Source organism: Miscanthus floridulus, chromosome 3 (assembly GCF_019320115.1).
Source record: "Miscanthus floridulus cultivar M001 chromosome 3, ASM1932011v1, whole genome shotgun sequence".
NCBI classification, from domain to species: Eukaryota; Viridiplantae; Streptophyta; class Magnoliopsida; order Poales; family Poaceae; genus Miscanthus; species Miscanthus floridulus.
Window position 1 is genome coordinate 133,621,050 of NC_089582.1, and position 14,955 is coordinate 133,636,004.

Here is a 14,955-nt window from a genome sequence, read left to right on the forward strand (position 1 = left end):
AAACTAATCCTAGTCAGTTACAATTGCCATATGTGGCCAGATAAGGATTCCTATTCTAACCGACTAGGATCCTGCTTGGTCGCCAAATCCGTCTTGATTCCTTGTGTGGGACTCCGATCAGGTTAACTGGGCCGCACATCATCTTTCGGGTGGACTGAACCCATCGATCCGGACCAGCCCAAGCTTAGCCGTAAGGGTATAGGGGTTAATACCCCCACAGCTAGTCCCTGAGCATCATGTATTATGCTGCGACACGCCATTTTAACCTTCTCCGACAAGCAAGGCTTGAATTCTTGATGCCTCCAACCACCGTCATCACCGGAGAAGTAGGTTGTCCGAAGAATGTATGGTGCTCTTAAGAAAAAAGAAAAAGATTTCTGTCCTGAGAAGTGTGCCCACTTGTATTTCTAAAAAGAAATGTAAGTGGTCTTGAAGCACAGCATCCTTAAACATTAGAAGCGTAGGGGTCGAAAAACAAACACATTCACCGCAAGGTGAAGTGTGCCCACTTAGTCCCCGAGCCTGGTAGTAGGTGACGCAGGCACGTGGTGCCAGGGTCTAAAAAAGAAATTCCGCTGAGGTTAAGAATCCAATTGTCGTACAGGCAAAACAAGATACACCGACAGGTGCATCGCATCGACGTAATCCCTGAGCTTGCTAGAAGGCGAATTATGAGCCTTGCAGCGAGGTCTAAAGAAAAGTCTCTTAACTGTATGTGAGTACAGATCACATGTAGCCAAGGAGAACCATTATGCAAGCAGTGGTCGGGGCAGTCCCCGAGCACGGCCGTGGTCGGAGCGATCCCCGAGCACAAAAGTGGTCTGGGCAGTATTCAAGCACAGTAGTGGTCTGTGCAGTCCCCGAGCACATTAGTGGTCTGGGCAGTATCTAAGCACAGTAGTAGTCAAGACAAATCCACGATCACTTGCGCTGCTTGTACTATTATTTTGTGTACTTTTCTCTATTCTCTGCCAAGGCCAGTCTGACACGTCTGGTCAAAAAAGTAAATAGGTATAGTACGTCATTCTGTCTTCTTTTTTTTTTGCAAACAGTCGGTTGACACCTGTATTGAGGTGTGTCAGTGTAGGCCCCCTTACACCATCAACGAAGAGGCGCGTACACTGTTAACGAAGGAGCGCGTTTATTGGCGTAGATTTCGAGGTTGTGTGAACAACCGTCTGCGGCGCGTGCGCACGACTCCCAATATTCTCGGGCGGACGAAACGACGGTGCTCTTTGTTTTATATAACGCAGATCTCGTAAGTTACTCATACCATTCCCCATTGTCATCCGCCGCCGCAACCTTCTTCTTCCTCCTGCCGAACCCTATTCCCCCAAAAATCATCACCAATCCCCTCGGTCTCCCGCATCCACCCACTTAGTAAGTACGAACTAATGGCGAAGAGAGACGCCTAGAAGAAAGGCGGGGTCATGGCGAAGGAATGGTGGAAGTCGCGGAGCAACGAGCAGACCATCGAGGACCTCGTCGCCATGGGAGTGCTCCACAACAAGGCACTTGCGGGATGGCGTGCACCGGAAGGAGAAAGCTTCCCCGATCCACAACCATGTGAGATTGTGGTCTTTGAAGATTTCTTCAAACGGGGTTTTGGGATTCCAGTGCACCCTTTCCTTCAGGGTCTCTGCTTGTACTACGAGATTGGGATTTGCAATCTGCATCCCAACTCGATTCTTCTTGTCTCCACCTTCATCCATCTCTGCGAGGCTTATGGTGGCTTCCAGCCCCATTTCGACCTCTTTCACCACCTATTCTGTCTTCGGAAGAAAGGGAGCGGTGGCTCGAAGATCGCCGGTGGTGTTTACCTGAACCTGCGTGACGGCATGAAGGCTCAATACCTGCACTGCCCCTGGAACACCTCATTAGACGAGTGGTACAAGAAGTGGTTCTACATCCGTGAAGAGCCGAACACCATCACTCTGTGTGATGTGGGACTGATTCTAGAGAAGAAAAGCAGCTGGTCGGAGAGGCCCGAGAACTTGGAGCAGATCGCCGAACTGCTCGGGATGATCCCGTGGGGAAGGCTTGATGGCCCGAGCGTTGTCGGCAACTTCATCAGCCGAAGAATCCAGCCTTGCCAGAAAAGGATTCACCCCGGCTTCGAGTACCAAGGAGGCGCTGACCCGACGAGGACCAGGAAGGAGCCGCTCGACAAGATGGAAATCAAGGCCAGGATTGGAGAGCTGTTCAACCTGGCCGATCCCAATTATGTTGCACTGAATGCCATCGAACACGCCTTCAAGCTGGCTTGCCCTCCCCCAAAGGTAAATGACGCCTCCTTTTAACTGTAGAGTCATGTTGCATCAAGAAAATAACTGTCTTTTCCTTCATTTTGTGTCTTAGTGTAATGGCCGTGACCGGGCAGGAGTGTTTGTGTCGCCTCCCCCCAGTGTAGAATGGCCACAAGCTACTGGGCCAGCCGCCCAGACCAGCGCCAGGACCGACGACGTTCACTGGGCGGTACTCGAGACCGTAGAGGACGCCTCGACCAGAGCCGCTGGCAAGCGTCCGGCTGCCAGCAAACGACGTCAAGCCATCTTCCCCCTGTCGGACGACGAAGCAGAGGATGCAGACATCTTCCGGCTCGTCCCCCGAAAGAGGAGAAGGCAGGTGGGACCGTCGGAGCAGGGTGGCTCCTCTGTGCCAGCAGTGGTCACAGCACCGACCACTGCAACACAGAGCACAGACGAAGGGAACATGCCGCATCACACCCTGACGCCCGTACCGGAGGTTGAACAAGTCCCGGTAGAAACTGCTGAGCAAGCGGAGCAGGGGCGGTCGAGGAGACGTTCCTTCGCCACATCCTTCCGCAAGTCAAAACTATAAGTATCTATACTTTTGATGTAAGCTTTGCGTTTTGCATTGGATGCTATTATCTTCTGAATTTGTCTCTGAATGTATTAGATCGGCGTCCACCGAAAGCCCCGACCAGCTAGCTGGGTGCGGAACGTCCTTACCAACAACGGCGGGACAAACTGCTCAGCAACTAGCCGTGGAGGAGCCCATGGCAGGGACTCCGCCTGGGCCTCAGCAGGCGGACGACCAGACGCTAGTCCCCGAGCAGAATACAAGTGCTCCAAGCATGAACCCTGATGAGGCGGATACCACGGCGCCAAGGGAGCTGGATCTAGCCGAGGGGCAGCAGCCAGAAGTTGCCCGGAACATGGTTGCCGACGCGACGGCTCGTGGGAAAGCCCTGGTGGTCGTGGAGTCTGCGAACCCCGGACCAGTGCTGCCTCCCGAACAGGAGGTTGAAGAGGATGAAGTGGAAGAAGTCCTGGGCCGTCCCCAAGATAGGCGACAACATGTTTATGTGTCGCGCTATCGGAACGACGAATGGGTCATGCACGAGGAAATCCCAGAGGTCGAAGAGACCTTAAGAGTCGAACGGGCGACCAAGCGTCTGGTGACTGAAGTCCAGGTATATTTGGCTTTAGTCCTTGACCCTGTTGTGTAGTCGAACTGTCTGACGTAGCTTGTCTGTGTGCAGGACTTGATGAAAACTGCAAGATACCGAAAAAGGTGCTTCGACCAGATAGAAGGAATCATGATGACCAATAAGGAGCTGACGGCTGAAGTGGATCGCCTACGGCGCCAACTTGAAGCCGTCGACCAGGAGAGGACAGACCAAGAAGCACAGAACCAAAACCTGGTCGGTCAGCTCGAAAACAAAGAGCAGGAGAAAACAGATAAGTGTTCACCGTATCATAGCAAGTGCGGGACTTGTGTTATTTTGTTCTTGACAGTAATAGCTGTAATGCAGGTTTAGAAGCTGAAGTGACCCGCCTCCAGGGGGAGAACAGTCGTGCGCTTGCAGAATGTGGTCGCCTGAAGGAGGACAACGAGAAACTGGCACGCCGCCAGTCGGAACTCCAAGACCACACTAACAAAATGAAGGACGACCTAAAAAGTAAGCACTCCAGACCACCTTTCTCATTCAATTGCCCACATTGCCTTGTCGTGTCATCACGTTTGATGTCTTGTACTGTTTTCAGTTTTGAAAGTCAGCGCCAAGAGGCACCTTGAGGCCGTGATCAAGGAGCGTGACGACTGGAAAGCACAATGCCTTAAGGCCATCGAGGAGCGGGACACGTGGAGCAAGCGGTGCCAAGAAATGGCAACTGGCATTGTGCCCGTCCTCGACCTTATCGACCCGGCGCTCACAGAGGAAGAGCTAAGGATGCCTCAGCTCGGACTGGTCGAGAGATGCAAGCAAGCATGGGGATGGTTCTAAGACTTCGTGAAGGAGGCGGGTGAGTACACGGGTGCCCATGTGCTAAGCATGGTGCGTGCTCACTACCCCCTGATCAATCTCAAACGCTTGGAGGCTGGGTACCAAAAGGAGATAGACCCAGACAAGGCCGAAGAGCTTCGGACGGCCCAGCTGGACTTGTCATCAAAGATAATTGGCGATATTAACCTGTGCGGAGGTGGGACAGCACCTGTGCAGGGTATGCCATCGACAAGCCAGCTGGAAATGCCATCAGCTGCAAGCCAACCAACGAAGCCTGCAGTCTCGACCAGCCAGGCACCGGCGGGGCCATCCCCTTCAGCTTGACTAGCTCTAGAGTCCCCGAGACTCGAGTAGGATATCAGAGGCGGCGAGCAGTAAATGCCATGCGCCCCGACCAGCCAATTTAATAGGCTTAGAGCTGTAGAAGGAGGACATAGTTGTGTTATTGTAAACTTGAGCCTTTTCAGGCAAGCTTGTAATAACGTAACTGTATATCATTATAAGCTTGTTTGTTTTATACAAAACGCACTTTAAGCTTGAAATTTTTTGTTGGTGTAACTAAGTGGGAACGTGTTAACGTTCTGTTTAGTTGTACCGTTTTGCTCGACACGTCACCCTAAAAAGTTTGTGCGGCCCTAGTCTGGCATGTGGTCGGAGTATGAGGTACTATGACCTGTGCACACGTGGACGTAGACAAGTCAAACCAGGGGGGACCTACCGATCACCCGCAACATAGAGAGCGGATCCCGTGCACGTGTTGGGAGGAACCGGAGACAGGGCCTGCTCCGAAAACCATAGAAGGAGTGGTGGTCGGCTTGTACTGGCTTAAGTTAGAATAATCATAAAATTCGGAGTGACACATTAGAGTGGTCGGAGAAATCATAGTTGCTTTAGTAAAGTAAATTGAAAATACAAGTAGAGTACATATCTCAGTAGTTAAGCATAGAAGCGTCTAAGCTTGTCGATGTGCCATGAGTTCGGTACGTTCGTGCCGTCTAGATGAGCTAACCTGTAAGACGTTGGACGTGTGACTTCCTTGATCATGAAGGGTCCCTCCCATGGGGTTGCGAGTTTGTGGACACCAGCCTGGTTCGTCTTCCACTTCAGGACTAAGTCCCCGACCATGAAGAAACGCTCTTTAATGTTCTTGTTGTAGTACCTGCGCAAAACAGCAAGGTATTTCGCCGTGCGTACGCAAGAATCAAGCCTTTTCTCTTCTGCGCTGTTGACTTCTAGCTCCCGTACTTCGTCGACCTTGCCTTCGTCGAAGTTCTCTACCCGTGCTGATCTGAAAGCTATATCTGGTGGGAGGACTGCCTCAGCGCCATAAACCATAAAGTATGGTGAGACGCCGGTGTTACGACTGGGCTGAGTTCGGAGGCCCCAGACAACGGCTGGTAACTCCTTGAGCCATCTTCCAGGAGCTTTATCGTTTTCTCTGTACATCCTCTTCTTCAATGCGTCCAAGATCATGCCATTTGCCCGCTCGACTTGTCCATTAGCTCTAGGATGCGCCACCGAGACGTATTTTACAACTATGCTCCTTTCATCGCAGAAGTCCCAAAAAGCGTTCCCGGTGAACTGAGTACCCAGATCAGTAATGATGCTGTTGGGCACGCCGAAATGGTGGATGACCTAGTCGAGGAATGTGACAGCTTTCTCTGAGGATGCCTATACCAGAGGCATGTATTCTATCCACTTAGAAAACTTATCAATTAGCACGAAGACACATGTAAATTTCCCAGGAGCTGGTTTGAAAGGCCCGATCATGTCCAGTCCCCAGCATGCGAAGGGCCAAGAGGCTGGAATCGTCTAGATCTCATGTGCTAGTACATGGATTCTCTTGGAGAAGAACTGACAACCTTCACAGCGGCGGACTAGCTTCTCTGCGTCGGCCACTGCTGATGGCCAATAGAACCCGGCTCGGAAAGCCTTGCCGACCAGTGTTCTTGAGGCTGCGTGGTTGCCGCAGGAGCCAGAGTGGATTTGGTCTAGGAGATGCTTGCCTTCCTCCTGGGTTATACACTTCATCAAGATTTCCTCCTTAGCGTTTTTGCGCCATAACTTGCCATCGACGAGCAGATACTGCTTACTACGACGCATCAGGCGTTCATTTTTCTGTTCGATCGATATAACCGCTACCGTCTGTTAAGTACTTGATGAAAGATGTTCTCCAGTCCTGCTCATGAGTGGTCGGAAGCGGCTCGGTTGTGCTCGGCGCCGGAACCGTAGCCACTAATTGCTGGTCTGAAACTTTGTCGGTCGTTGAATCTTCGTCTTCAATGGAAGGCGTGAGCAGGTCTTGGACGAATACGCCATGTGGGATTTTGGCTCGGGATGATCCTAACTTTGACAACGCATCCGCTGCCTGGTTCTTGTCCTAGACCACATGTATGTACTCGATGCCATAGAACCTGCCTTCCAGCTTTCTTATCGATTTGCAATATGCGTCCATCTTTTCACTGGTCGTGTCCCAGTCCTTGTTGAGTTGGTTGATGACCAGAGCCGAATCTCCGTAGACATAGAGACGTTTAACTCCAAGCTCAACCGCAATGCGTAGACCATGCAGGCATGCTTCATACTCGGCGGCATTATTAGATGCTGGGAAATAAATCCTGAGGACGTACCGGAGCTGCTCCTTGGATGGTGACACGAAGAGAACTCCCGCTCCCGCACCGTCAATGTTGAGAGAACCGTCGAAGTACATCGTCCAATATTCGTCGGATCCCGGAGAGGTAGGCGTGCTTAAGTCTGTCCACTCGACGATGAAATCGACGAGTGCCTGAGACTTGATTGTAGTACGGCTTGCAAATTCCAAGGAAAAGGGGCATAGCTCCATTGCCCATTTGACGATGCGCCCGTTCGCATCCTTATTGCGAATGATGTCCCCCAAAGGATACTCGGTCATGACCACCACACGATATCCGTCGAAGTAATGTCTCAACTTTCGAGATGTTATCAGTATGGCGTAGAGCAGTTTCTGAATCTGTGGGTACCTGGTCTTGGATTCGTTGAGTACCTCACTAATGAAATAAATTGGCCGCTGTACCTTGTAGGCGTGGCCCAGCTCGTCGCGCTCGACCACCATTGTAGTGGAAACCACCCGATCGGTTGCCGCAATGTAAAGTAGGAGAGTTTCGTCTTCTCTGGGAGCAGTAAGTACCGGAGGTGACGTGAGGTATTGTTTCAGCTACGTGAAGGTAGCGTCTGCTTCCTCCGACCACTCAAACTTCTCAGACGATTTAAGCAGTTTGAAGAACGGTAGTCCTTTTTCTCCTAATCTTGATATGAAACGGCTTAGAGCAGCCATGCAGCCGGTGAGCTTCTGGACATCCTTCACCTTTTTTGGGGGCTTCATGTCTAAGACAGCTTTGACTTTCTCCGGGTTAGGGCGTATGCCGTCGTAACTGACGACGTTGCCGAGCAATATGCCAGAAGGGACACCAAAGATGCACTTCTTTGGGTTTAATTTCCATTGGAACGTATTAAGGGCTGCGAAGGTGCGTTCCAGATTGTCAACAAGGGTATGTGCTTCCTTGGTTTTGACAACTACATCGTCGACGTAAGCCTCGACGAGATATGGTCGGCAGTCCACCGAGGGGGGTGCCCGTGGTGGTAGATTATCGGTAGACGGTGCATGTAATCAGGAACCAGGTGGTGACACAAGGCGCAGAGACAGCGATTTAGACAGATTCGGGCCGTCTGGTCGACGTAATACCCTACGTCCTGTGTCGTTGATGTATTGTATTGAGATGTATATGAATTAACCTCTTTGGATCTATCCGCTATGGGACCCTTGCCCCTCCTTATATACTCCGAAGGGACAAGGTTACAAGTAAAGTATCCTATTTGGTACTATTACAATGTCTTGCGGTGCACGCCAAGCAGCGCCGTGCACGCCTTGATCTCACGGGCTAGGCCACCTCGGATGGTGCGGCCCATGTACCATCTTGTGGTACCCAGGGGTCTATCCCCCACAGCTAGTCCCCGAGCGCCATGTATTCTGATGCGACACACCATTTTAACCTTCTCCAAACAGTGAGGCTTGAGTTCTTGACATCTCCGACCACCGTTGTCGCTGGAGAAATAGGTTGTCCGAAGAATGTATGGTGCTCTTAAGAAGAAAGAAAAAGATTTCCGTCCTGGGAAGTGTGCCCACTTGTATTTCTGAAAAGAAATATAAATGCGTCCTGAAGCGTAGCGTCCTTGATCATCAGAGGCGTAGAAGTCGAAAAACAAACACATTCACCGCAAGGTGAAGTGTGCCCACTTAGTCCCCGAGCCTGGTAGTAGGTGACGTAGGCACGTGGTGCCAGGGTCTAAAAAGAATTCCCAGTTAAGTTGAGAATCCAACCGTCGTACAGGCGATACAAGATGCACCGACAGGTGCATCGTACCGATGTAGTCCCCGAGCTTGCTGGAAGGCGAGGTATGAGCCTTGTAGCAAGGTCTAAATGAGAAAGAATATCCCCAACTGTATGCGAGTTGTCTATCGCATGTAGTCGAGACGCAAAGTCCCCGAGCCGTGGTCGGAGAGTGGTCGAGGTAGTCCCCGAGCATAGGTCGAGGAGCGAGCGATGAAGTCCCCGAGCCGTGGTCGAGGCAATCCTCGAGCACAGGTCGAGGAGCGACCGATGAAGTCCCCTTGACGTGGTCGGAGCTCAGCGGAGCTGCTCGAGATGTGATCGACGTGGTCGGAGCTCGGAGTGGTCTGGCGAGAAGTCCCAGAGCACGGAGTGGTCTGGCGAGTCCCCGAGCGTGGTCTGGCCAGAGCCCCCGAGCACGAGCGTGGTCTGGCCAGAGTCCTCGAGCACCGTAGTGGTCTTGGCGAACCCTGAAGCATGAGCTCGCTGACCGAACTGTGTTCCTGAAAAATAAACACGGAGAGCGGTAGTACATGATGATGTACAAAATATATTGATCTCTCTGTTGGAGGTGAAGTAAACACTTGGTGTTCGGTTGGCGATGAATTATACTTGGTGTAATATTCGAAAAATAACATTAGCTGTTTTTAGCCCTTTTGTTATGTAGAGGCGTAGCGCGATGTATTAACCTGTCCTGAAGAATGCGCCAGCCCTGGGCTGACCAACATCTCGTAGCGCGAGGTACGGAACGCTGCCGCGCGTAGAGTGCCAGTGTTACCAGGGAGCGACTGCCGACTACCCGTAGCGCAGAGGGCAGACTCTCATGCACGCGTGGGGTGGAGCCGGAGACAGTGCCGGCTCTGGGATTGTCAAGCAGGAAGGAAAACGTATCGGTGAACCGTTGTAAAAACTTATACATATTTTGGATTGTATGTATGGAGAAAATTCGACGCGGAGCGCACCCTTAGGGTGGTCGGCGGAGGTGTACGATGATCGAAGAAATTTTCAATTAAAAATAATACTTAGCTTTATTGACGACCGGTGGGAGTAGTCGGCGTGTTGCGATGTTCGAGAGATGGCTTGATGTGTCGTTGGCGATGAAGTTGTCCGGTCCTCGAGCTTTTCGTCTTATCGTCACGACTGTGGTCGCGATTGTCGTAGCGCCGTTCTTCGCGGCGATCATCATTGCGACGTGGTCTGGTGGTTGAGGTGGTCGGAGCTCGGCGGAGCTGCTCGGGACGTGGTCGCGGTCGACGTGGTCGCGGTCGACGTGGTCGGAGTTCGGCGGAGCTGCTCGGGACGTGGTCGATGTGGTCCGGATGGCTTGCTTGTGGCTCGATGCAGTCGGACGGGCGCGTGGGGTTGTAGTTGTAGTCGTGGTTGCGTCGGAGCCATGATGATGTTGAGGTCTTGATCTTCGAGAGCTGTTGTCGCTGCGAATTTGTACTCCTTCCCAAACGTCGGCACAGTGTTAGATCTTGTCGTAATACACGCATGCATCTTCCTGTATCTGAGCGAAGCACGCATGCAAATACATATACATGTATACGCAAGAAGCCAAGTTCGGACCGGCATGCATGCTGCTACATGTTGTCGGAACTTCCGGGAAAGTCAGAGTTGTTGATCGAGACGGAGTTGAAGTCGAGCTCAGCGGGCAGAGTCAGAATCGGTACCAGGTGAGTCGATCCTAGTACGGTGCTTGATGATGCCACTGATGAAGTGGTTTACGATCGAGACGAGGCGGTTGCTCATGGACCAGGCGCTTTGTAGATTGAAACACGTGATCCAGGGGAGATGGCCAGATCAGTTCGCCGAGCAGGTCGTAACCTTTTTTGGTCAGGTATCTCTGCTTGTATGCCTTACATGAGCACATGTGAGCCCGAAGGAGATCTGAACTATCTTCAGCTTGCATGGCACTGTAGATCACACAGCCTTCGATTTCTTGCTTGCCTGACAGCTTGCACCCGAACGTTCATGCATGCGGTGGACTGGTAGCCAGCAACAACCAACATGCAAGTCCAATCTAGTCCTGTAGGGTTACGATGAACTGACGCCATGGTTCATAGAAGTAGTGGCCGATGCCAAATCTGCGGTAGTAGATTCTGAACGCCCCTTTCAATGACGCTGCTGAAACTGGGAAGCAGACCCGATCTCGTTGAAATCTCGGCTTGCTTCCCAGGTATACAACACCGGAGACGATGCCGTAGATAGCCGACTTAACGACGAGTTCGCACAGCGACGTCAAGCCATGGCAAGAGCCTCAAGACGACGACTCCATCGTAGGTGAAGGACGCCGCCGCCAGAAGCTAAATTGCCACGGATGGCATTGATCTTCAGATCCCATCTGGTTCGCCATAGATCAGCGGCGCACAACCCCTAAAAGGGGACCCCTACCTGGCGCGCCACTGTCGACGAAATATGATCGGCAGTCTACCTAGGGGTATGCCCAAGGTAGTAGATTATCGGCAGACAGGTGCGCAGGCCCCAAACAAGACGGTGACGCAAGACAGACACGAGGTTTTATCCAGGTTCGGCCGCCAAGAAGGCGTAATACCTACGTCCTGCGTCTGATTTGTATTGCTGTATGTCAATGAGAGATGTTTTTTAGAGGGGTCCCCTGCCCGCCTTATATAGTCCGGGGGGCAGGGTTACAGATCTGGAAACTAATCCTAGTCAGTTACAATTGCCATATGTGGCCAGATAAGGATTCCTATTCTAACCGACCAGGATCCTGCTTGGTCGCCAAATCCGTCTTGATTCCTTGTGCGGGACTCCGATCAGGTTAACTGGGCCGCACGTCATCTTTCGGGTGGACTGAACCCATCGATCCGGGCCAGCCCAAGCTTAGCCGTAAGGGTATAGGGGTTAATACCCCCACACTCCGAGACTTCCACCACTCCTTCGCCATGATTCCGCCTTTCTTCTGGGCGTCTCTCCTCGCCATTACTTTGTCCTTTCTAGGGGGGTGGATGTGGTGGCAAGGGGATTTGGCGATGTTTATCGGAGGAATAGGGTTTGGCAAGAGGAAGACGAAGGTGGCGGCGACGAATGACGATGGGGAACGGTGACAGTAACTTGCCAGATCTATATTATAAATAACAAAGAGTACCGTCGTTTCGTCCGCCCGAGTTTCTTGGGAGACGTGCGCACGCGCGGCGGACGGTTGTTCACACCACCTCGAGATCTGCGCCAATAAACGCGCTCCTTCATTAACAGTGTACGCGCCTCTTCGTTGATGGTGTAAGAGGGCCCACACTGACACACCTCAATACAGGTGTCAACCGACTGTTTGCCAGAAAAAAAAAGAAGACAGAATGACGTACTATACCTATTTGCTTTTTTGACCAGACGTGTCAGACTGGACTTGGCAGAAAATAGAGAAAAATAAATACACCAAATAATAGTACAAGCAGCGCACGTGACCGTGGATTTGCCCTGACCACTACTGTGCTCGGGCACTGCCCAGACCACTTTTTGTGCTCGGGCACTGCCCAAACCACTTTTGTGCTCGGGGACTGACCAGGCCATTCTCTCGCTCGGGGACAACTCCGACCACGGTGACTGCTCCGACCACGGCCGTGCCCGGGGACTGCTCCGACCATTACCATACTCAGGAGTTGCTATGACCATCACTGTGCTCGGGGACTCTCCCGACCACTTCTTGGAGTTTTGCTCTCCTCGGCTACATGTGATTTGTACTCACATACAGTTGAGAGACATTTATTTGGACCTTGCTACAAGGCTCATACTTCGCCTTCCAGCAAGCTCGGGGACTACGTCGGTACGATGCACCTGCCGGTGTATCTTGTTTTGCCTGTACGGCAATTGGATTCTTAACTTCAGCGGAATTTCTTTCTAGACCCTGGCACTACGTGCCTGCGTCACCTACTACCAGGCTCGGGGACTAAGTGGGCACACTTCACCTTGCGGTGAATGTGTTTGTTTAAATCAACCCCTGTGTTTTCAATGATTGTAAGGATTATTAACATGCTCGGAGACTGCCCCGACCACTGCTTGAATAATGGTTCTCCTTGGCTACATGTGATTTATACTCACATACAGTTAAGAGACATTTCTTTAGACCTTGCTACAAGGCTCATACCTCGCCTTTCAGCAAGCTCGGGGACTACATCGGTACGATGCACCTGCCGGTGCATCTTGTATCGCCTGTACGACGGTTGGATTCTCAACTTAACTGGGAATTCTTTTGCCGGCGCTGGCACCACGTGCCTACGTCACCTACTAGCAGGCTCGGGGACTAAGTGGGCACACTTCACCTTGCGGTGAATGTGTTTGTTTTTCGACCCCTACGCCTCTGATGATCAAAGACGCTATGCTTCAAGACCACTTACATTTCTTTTCAGAAATACAAGTGGGCACACTTCTCAGGACAGAAATCTATTTCTTTTTTCTTAAGAGCACCATACATTCTTCGGACAACCTACTTCTCCGGTGATGACGGTGGTCGGAGGCGTCAAGGATTCAAGCCTCACTTATCGGAGAAGGTTAAAATGGCGTGTCGCAGCATAATACATGATGCTCGGGGACTAGCTGTGGGGGTATTAACCCCTATACCCTTACGGCTAAGCTTGGGCTGGCCCGGATCGATGGGTTCGGTCCACCCGAAAGACGACGTGCGGCCCGGTTAACCTGATCGGAGTCCCGCACAAGGAATCAAGACGGATTTGGCGACCAAGCAGGATCCTGGTCGGTTAGAATATGAATCCTTATCCGGCCACATATGACAATTGTAACTGACTAGGATTAGTTTCCAGATCTGTAACCCTGCCCCCCGGACTATATAAGGCGGGCAGGGGACCCCTCTAAAAAACATCTCTCATTAACAGACAGCAATACAAATCAGACGCAGGACATAGGTATTACGCCTTCTTGGCGGCCGAACCTGGATAAAACCTCGTGTCTGTCTTGCGTCTCCGTCTTGTTTGGGGCTTGCGCATCTGTCTGCCGATAATCTACTACCTTGGGCATACCCCTAGGTAGACTGCCGACCATATTTCGTCGACAAAGAGAGACAAAAAAAACACATGTGTGTTGTATAACATTTCTGTTTTATTTTTCTTTCAAATGAAGACAAGATACTTTTCATAACACGACAAAAAAAAGTTGTTAAAGCTTCTGCTCCGACAACGGTTATTACATATATTTTATATTAAAAATACGAGCTTTGTTAGGGTGCTTGGAGGAACCGGCGGTTCCTCTCATGGAAATTATTTATCACAACTATTAATTAAAAAAAATAATTAATTGTGATTAAGGACAGTTTAGTACTTTTCCTCTCCTGTCCGCAATCTCTAACCCAATTCCACGAACAGGTGGGAGTCGCTGCTCCTGCGTCGCGGGATCTCGCCGCCTGGCTGGGTAACCGCCAATCGCGTTTGTCGATGACACTAATGCACCCCATCCATCCCATTGATCGCTGTTGTCTGCTCCTGACGGTGCACGCGCTCCGCTGCTCCCTTGGGTTTGCTTGGTGTCCAGTTCGAGGGATCTGCGATTACGATTCCTACGGCACATGTGTGCGACGCGACGAGTAGCAACTACAGCCTTGCTACATCGCTGCAACGGGTCCGGAGCCAACGCCTGGTCCGCCGCGGTTCACCGGTGTCGGTGCGATCACGAACCAAACACCGCCCGTTGCGGCCAGTTTCGCTACCGTGTGTCGACGTACTATGTTGTTGAATCGATCTCCGCGGCCGCCGTAGCTCCGCTCGAGGTATAATCTGCAATTTTTAGATCCGAGATTAAAAAATACGTTAGACAAAATCACAAACCTAACACAATTTAATATATTTGGCACAAAGACAATTAGCAATTTCTATTTTTTTTTTATAGTCAGACAAGGATAAAAAGTTAATATATTATAGCACAAAGACAATTAACAAATCATAAACAAATGACAAATGGACAAATACAGGCTATGCCACACGACCAGCACAAAAGTGGCAAAAAAAGAGTGTAAACGTTTGTTAGTTTCGGTTTTGCAAAACAAAAGCAACCGATTAGAACATGTGCTATTTAAGATGAGGCAGCGATATTCAGATAGTCTCATGTCCAACATCTATGTATGCATTTCGGAATCAAGGATAGAAGCAGCGACGAAGCCAGCGGGCAGCCATGATTTACATGGAGCCCGGGCTTAGCCCGGGCTACCGCCATGAGGAGGAAGAAGAAGGCAAGGAGGGGCTGGAGGAAAAAGGAGAGGAAGCCAGCCCTGACTTCGTCGATTCCTGGCTTCGTCGCTGGATAGAAGTTACTAGTTGAATGCTCCGTACCAACCAAAGTACTCCTCAAGAGGAAATACCATTATCAGTAGCTCACGAA